This window comes from Bos indicus, chromosome 7 (assembly GCF_029378745.1).
Source record: "Bos indicus isolate NIAB-ARS_2022 breed Sahiwal x Tharparkar chromosome 7, NIAB-ARS_B.indTharparkar_mat_pri_1.0, whole genome shotgun sequence".
Taxonomy (NCBI): domain Eukaryota; kingdom Metazoa; phylum Chordata; class Mammalia; order Artiodactyla; family Bovidae; genus Bos; species Bos indicus.
Window position 1 is genome coordinate 81,552,409 of NC_091766.1, and position 7,380 is coordinate 81,559,788.

The 7,380-nt window shown below is 39.3% G+C and overlaps 1 long non-coding RNA gene across 1 annotated transcript; it reads left to right on the forward strand.

The window, feature by feature from the left end:
- Positions 1-3,014: 3,014 nt before the first annotated feature.
- Positions 3,015-5,761, forward strand: LOC139183927 (uncharacterized). Its single transcript, XR_011567419.1, has 3 exons — positions 3,015-3,088; positions 3,423-3,585; positions 5,355-5,761. It is a non-coding gene; the product is annotated as an uncharacterized lncRNA (long non-coding RNA).
- Positions 5,762-7,380: the final 1,619 nt, after the last annotated feature.

Below are 7,380 nucleotides of genomic sequence, written 5' to 3' on the forward strand. Positions count from 1 at the left end.
CTTATGCTCTCAGAACACAACACTCCCTCCCCTGTTCATCCCTCTAAAATGGACAGGCAAGCCTGGTGTGCTGCAGTCCATGGGGTCACAAAGAGTTGGCTGTGACTTAGCAGCTAAACAGCAACAGCAATCTGCCCAGAATCCCCTCTTCCTCTACTCCTGTTCTCCTAGGATCAGCCTGTATTCTCTGAGTTGCCTTCCTTCACTCCTCTGTAATCTTGCTTGCTTTCTCTTAGGGACCTGGAATGATCGTGCTGCATTATAATTTTTTGTGCGTGTTCATCTCCCCTACTAGTTCATAAACGTCTATCTTCATGTATCTCTTGCACCTAGCATTGCACCTCGCATACAGTACATATTAAAAGAACATTTAAGTATATGATAGAATCTAACTTATGCTGCATTAAATACTGAAATATACACTTGTCATTTACCTTTCTTTCCAAATGCAAGTAAGTTTCATAATAAGGATTGCCAGTTGAATACTTTCTCTGGTATGACCCTCTATATTGAGCAGTGCCTGTAGGAACATTAGTCAGTGTTTGTACTGTGCCAGTTACTACAAGTTCTCACTGAATTTTACCTGTTGCTCTTAGCCCTTTCAATTCTTTGATGATTTATACAGTAGTGGAGGATTCTTAAGTAGATGATCCTCTGAAAAGAGTGCTTTTTACTTTTTAATAGTGGCCTTGGCATGTAGGTGCTTAATCACTTATAACCTACATATATCCAGAGGAAATATTACCTTTTAATAGTAGATACTTTCCTAGAGATGGTTTCTTTGTTGTAGAGGGCTGTGCAATGTATTGCATGATATTTAGTAACATTCATAGCTTCTACTCACTGGAAGCCAGGACCGCCAAATTACAGCTACCAAAATTGTCTCCAGGCATTGCCAAATATTCCTTGAGACATACCCTCACCTCTAGTTGAGAGCTACTGCCCTTTAGTTTAAGAGAAGTGTCCCTGGAATTAGGCAGACCTTGATTGCCATTTAAGCTCTATTGCTGAGGGATCCAGGTTAGGCTATTACCACTCTAAATTTCTTAATCTATAAAATGTGAATTGTAGGTAAAATGATGAAAGAATTTTAATGGACCAAATGATTACTGGGTGTCTTTAATTGAAAACAAGTCATATGCATCTGACATATCCTTCTCAGTTATCTGATTCTCTGGAATCTCTCACTTTTTGTTGTCTTTGAGCTACTGTAAACTATGACTTGGGCTTCCCTCATAGCTCAGTTGGTAAAGAATCCACCTGCAATGCAGGAGACCCTGGTTTTATTCCTGGAGTGGGAAGATCTCCTGGAGAAGGACTAGGCTACCCACCCCAGTATTCTTGGGCTTCCCTTGTGGCTCAGCTGGTAAAGAATCTGCCCGCTATTCGGGAGAACTGGGTTTGATCCCTGGGTTGGCAAGATCCCCTGGAGAAGGGAAAAACTACCCACTCCAGTATTCTGGCCTGGAGAATTCCATGGACTGTATAGTCCATGGGGTCACAGAGAGTCAGACATGACAGAGCGACTTTCACTTTCAAAGTATGACTTGTAGAAAATTAATAAAAATGTAATTCTTGATGATAAAAGCCCAAAGTGTATCTGGCAGTGTGATCAGTTACAATACTTACCTGTGGCTATTAGCCCATTTTTCCTGTTTTTGCATTTGTTTTAAAATGTATTTCCACATGCATTATTTGACCACATTACGTGTGGTGGGCTTCTCAGGTAGTGCAGTAGTAAAAAACTGGCCTGCCAATGCAGGAGACGTGGGCTCCATCCCTGGGTCCGGAAGATCCCTTGGAGGAGGAAACAGCAACCCACTCCATTGTTCTTGCCTGGGAAATCCCATGGACAGAGGAGCCTGGCAGGCTACAGACCATGGGGTCACAGAGGCAGACACTACTGAGTGACTGAGCATACACATACACACACACACACGTGTGTGTGGTTTTGTGAATTTTCTTTGAATCCACTGTAACATCTTAGTTTTTTACTAAGATTATTTTTTTAAGTAACAAATTAAATGAAACCTTCGACTTGTGTTAAAAGAAAAAAGGGGTGATTGCTTTTCCTGTGATTCACTCATTCTTTAGGAGATGAAAACATGAGACACTTGCCTAAAAACCTTTGAGAGGAGAGGTTTTCAAAATGCAAACTACTCAAGACAAATCACTCCTTTCTTGATTCTTTACAATGCCTATAATTTTTGTATGCATTAATCAAGGGGAATAAAGTGAGTGCTTTGGAAGAAATGACATAGTCTACAATGCTACTTAGATTCTCTAAATTCCTTGTTTTTGTTGCAGACATCTACTAGTTCAAATGTCAATCCATGCTATGTAACACCTAACCCAGTTGGTGACAATAGCTGGAAAATTACCCCAGATTCCCACTGGAACACATTTGCCTCATTATTTGCAGAGCCACAATGTATCTCATAGGTTGATAGATGTCATATTTCCCGTGGAAGTTATTAGTTATGAAAACCAGTTTTGGTGGGTTTCCCTGGTGGCTCAGATAAAGAACCTTCCTGCAATGCAGGAGACCTGGGTTCAATTCCTGGGTCTGGAAGACCCCCCGGAGGAGGGAATGGCAACCCAAGCCAGTATTCTCGCCTGGAGAATCCCATGGACAGAGGACCCTGGCAGGCTACAGTCCATGGGGTCACAAAGAGTCAGACACAACTGAGCGACTAACACACACACACACCGCCCCCATAGTGTTTCATTTTAGCCTACTTATTGAAGTGAAGTGTCCCTCTTGCTAAAAGGGCTTCAGAAGTGTGGAAAATTTACTGGAACTCCAAAACCACTATCCTGAGATCTAAGAGAAATTGACTGGTTCTCTCTAGCTTTCTGCCCCTAATTTGTATGTGACCTTGGGGAAGCTCTAGGATCTTCCTGAATCTCCCATGCCTTGTCTCTGATTTGATTAGAAAGCCTTAGGTTATTTTTAGCTTCAAGATTCTATGACATCATGGTTCCTTCTCTATGAGTATTCTCTTGAGAACAAAGTAGAATCAATATTTTTCAGGGGAACACAAGTACAGGAAAAAGATGTTGCGTTGCCAAGTTCTCCCCCTCCCAGGTTATGACACCTTCTGTTACTTTTGACTGGGCTCTACCTTCCTTCTTTGGTCCAGAACAGGGCTGCCATCTGGGAACTGACACTCGGGCTCCAGGTCCTCCCCAGAAACAGCCCTAGCAAGTCATTTTACCCTCAGCTTCTCATTCTACATGGGTGAGTCTCTTTGAGAACATCTTAACGAAATATTCCCTCATCGCTGTGGACAAAGGAATTTTTATTGTTGGGGTATCCCATTATTCTCAAGCTCAGGGATTCCTCCTTTATTGTTTCCCTTCCCTCTGATTCCTTTTCCACCTTCAGCTCCTCTTTCATGGCTGCATCTTTCTTCTTACAGTGTTGCGGGATAGGTCAGCAGCTGCAGGAGAACTTGATTAGTGCCTTGCCTCTGAGCAGATGCATTTCCCTGACAGCATCGATCCTGGGTGCTTTCGCTTTGCAGGCAGCTCCACAGAGGAGGAGCTTGGACTGCAAAGGAGGTGGCCTGTTGTCTGTTCAAGGTGAGTTTGGGGCAGGCAACTAATTCGTTTCTCTTTGCTCAGCTGTGAATTTTGCTTAAATAGGACCTGCTTGAAAATTTTTATTTAAAATCCACTGCCTGACTGAGACCTTGTGATGGCAAGATTCAAAAGACAATTTTTATTGCTAAGTTATTAGTCCTTTGAAAGAAGGAAAATTTGATGTTTAATATTTAAACAGTTTCTATTTTGCTGAATTTTTTGATATCTGAACGTGAACTGGGTAACTATTTAAGGCCCATTTCTAGAGACTTTTCCAGATATTGAAAGCCCTACAGGAATTTAATTGTAATGCTCTTGCATGAAAAGTTGCCATTCATTTCTTGCCATGGTGGCCATTGCCAGAAGATATGTTCATTAGGGATGAAATAAAGAAATATTTAATATTTTGATGCATTTCAATTTGTCCACAGTACTAGTCTCTTTTTGAGGATAGGAATCTTGAAATCCTTTCATCTTGAAAATGTTATCACGCCTCTAGATTTTTGGAGAAAAATAATTGTATTTAGCACAGGGAAATTATCTGTGGGCAAACAGGATAACTCCAAGCATTTTTATTTCAATTTTTTCCCTTGATTTTTGGTTTGAGGCTCAGGAGTCATTGAAAAAAACTGGCACAAATGTGCCTGGGTGTAGATCTGGCTAAGGGCTCATTTTTTCCATGCATTTTAAGGACATCCCCACCTTTAGGGAACCTGTGCCTCCCTTAGCCAAAATTCCAGCTTCACAAAACCCTTAGCCAAAATTCCAACTCCACAAAAGCATCACATGACATTTCAAAGGCATATTCTATTACTTGTATAACATTGAACTACAGTTATTGAATAACCCAAAATAATCTATTCAACTTATTCTTTTCATGGTATCTGTAATTCCTACAAGTTTGTACCATATGAATATAAGAAAATGTATTCACAAGCTTCCAGGGGAGTACAGTACTGACCGTTAGGTACATCATCAAAATGTGGTATTATGAGAGGAAGCTAAAAACGGCTGTGGTTTCAAATTAGCAAATTCATCCATGAGTGCTAATTGTGAATTAAACTGTGGATATAAAATTACCACCACAGCAACCTTCTTCCAAAACTTGTGTCCATTTCCACGGACAAAGAGACAGCCTATATATGGTAGAAAGGCCAAGGGGCTTTGGTGTCTAGTCTTGGGTCCTCCGTTTCCTTTGTCAGATGACCGTCACCAAATCATTCAGTCAGTTGGCCACAGATTCCTTAAGTGTAAGGTGGAGATAGATAGTTCCAGATCAAAGGAGACTATATGAAAACATTCCCCAAACTATAAAGTCATATTCACATACTTTTCATTTATGATTGGAGATGTGTTAGTAATACTTGCTTCACTCAGAGCCATTTTCTCTAGAAACTGCCCAGTTGCCCATATGCTAACCCTTCCTAAGGAGGTAGACATAGCAATCACATTTGTGCCTCCCTTCCCGGTGACTCTGGTGGACACCTGATCAAGGACACAAATGGTGGTGAGGAATCAGACCTCTCAAAATTAAAGAGACTCAAGAGTGTCCTTAGATGGCAATCTGGGATCATTAGAAACTGGGATCTATGGTGACCGTTTTCAGCCATGAGCATGCCGATGCATAGGCAGAGAATGCTGGAGAATGAAGTAGATACACAGAAAGAAGCAAAAACAGAAAATTGCATGCTCACAGGGGTGACAAAGGAAGTACCTGATCTCATTCTTAATCCAGCATATGGGCTGAACATTGATTTTTTTCCCCCTAGGATGACCAGAAGATGGCCCATTTTAACGTCACAAAAGATTCCCCTTGAGTGGCTTTCTCTGCCTGGCATCAAGTAGAACTTTAGCTAAGACATTAATACTGCAATTGAAAGGTCATTACCAAGAACACCAAAAATTCGAAGATTTTACTGTACTAAAAGCAAAAGTTTCCAACTGTCCTTTGTAGCTACCAAGATGAAACTCTTTCCAGATATGTTTCTCCAGCTATAAAATGCAGACTGCAACATGGAAGATTCAAGAACAGGTTCAATTTGCAGCACATAAATTTACTAACTAGATTTGAAAATGTAATTCAACAATATGAGGTGTAATCCTCCAAATGAATTCTCTCCCTTTTAGTCCTCCCTAAATGAAACTTCAGAATTCACAGACAGCACCACAGGATAATAAAAATAGCATAAATTTTAAAGGTAGTCTCAGATGGAAGTTCTGGCTCCTCTAAATCTGAGATCTATAAATTTGGTTAAGTTATTTAACTTCTCTTAGCCTCAGTTTCCTCATCTATACATTAAGAATAACAATATTTCTCTTTCAGTCTGTTGTAAGGAATAAATGAGGTAATTTATGGGAAGAGTATCAGTTACTCAACAAATGTTCATCTCCTCCTTCCCCTCACTTATCATGTAAGTCCTATTTTTTTTAATAACAAACCACATAATGTAACTCCAGATTAATAATCAGAGTGTGGAAACTAGAAGGAAAATAAGCTCTTTTTGATTTCTTGGTCCAGTCAGCTAGAAAGTTTCTTACATTATTTTTAAAAAGAAAAAACACGTAGGGCTTAAAATCAGACTTCAAGCAGAAGGGATTTTAATTCAGATATGCATATTTTGGTCAACAAATTAGCTTTTCCGTGTAGTAACATGTGATGCTAATACATGTCCAAGACAGCGTGTGCGTGTGTCTACGTGTACTAGCAGGACCCAGCCAACAGAGTGGTTTAGTTCATCGCATAAACCCAAGATTGACTTGTTAAGCATATCCACTCATTTGCATGAAGAAAGCTAGATAGCTTCACCTACTGGGCACACTGCTTCAATATTCAGTAATAAAATCTATTAAGCCCATAGGTCATTATTTAGCTTAGGAGAGGAATATTCTTGACAAGGAAGCCCTGTGAGAAATGTAGTACATGATATCATAGGAAATAATTTCTAGGGGATGGTGATGAGTCTAACCAAATCATTTCAGATCACTCCAGCCCTGTCAGTCCATGTAACATAGTAGAAAACCATATGCATTCATAAAAGTGTCCGATTCTGCATGTAATAGATACAGCAAATAATATCCTAGAAACCAGACTTCAGTGACTATGATCAGTTGACAGTCCAAGGTTTAAATGGCATGTTTTCAAAGAAGGGGCACAAAAAGAGAGCAAGAGGACCTTGCGCTATAGTTTCATATGTGAATAATTACTCCTTAAGTAACCTGACAAGAAAACATTCAAGAATCACATATACTTTTCTAAAGGTACTGTCTCTAGCCTCTCTCCATCCATCTATGTCTAGCCTTGGTGCCAGGCCCAAACAGCCTGAAAGTGGATAGAAAATATAGAAAAATATTTATATTATAAAAGAAAAGCTTTATTAAATGTGAGTTACAATATCAGCTATATCCTAATATTCTAATTATATTCTTATGCTAATATTCTTTCAGAGTTGTAGAAAACCATACTTTCATAAAGAATAAGAACAAAGCACTTCTATTTATATTATTATTCTTACGCTGTGTTCATTATATGCTAATTCAACATCCAAAGGAGAGGTTATCAACAATGACAAATCCAGTTTAAACAGGTTATTTAAATTGGGAAATTTGATAGCACACCAAAACTAATAAATCATAATCCACTAGTCCATAGTTTTTTTTACCAGTCTCTGACTATTTAAAGTCAATTTAGAAAAGTTTTCAAGCAACTACTCTAAACCTAACTCCCTTTTCCATTTGCTATCTGATTAGTGTCTAAATAAGTTTACGATATAAGAGCATCATGACTCTCTAAAAGAG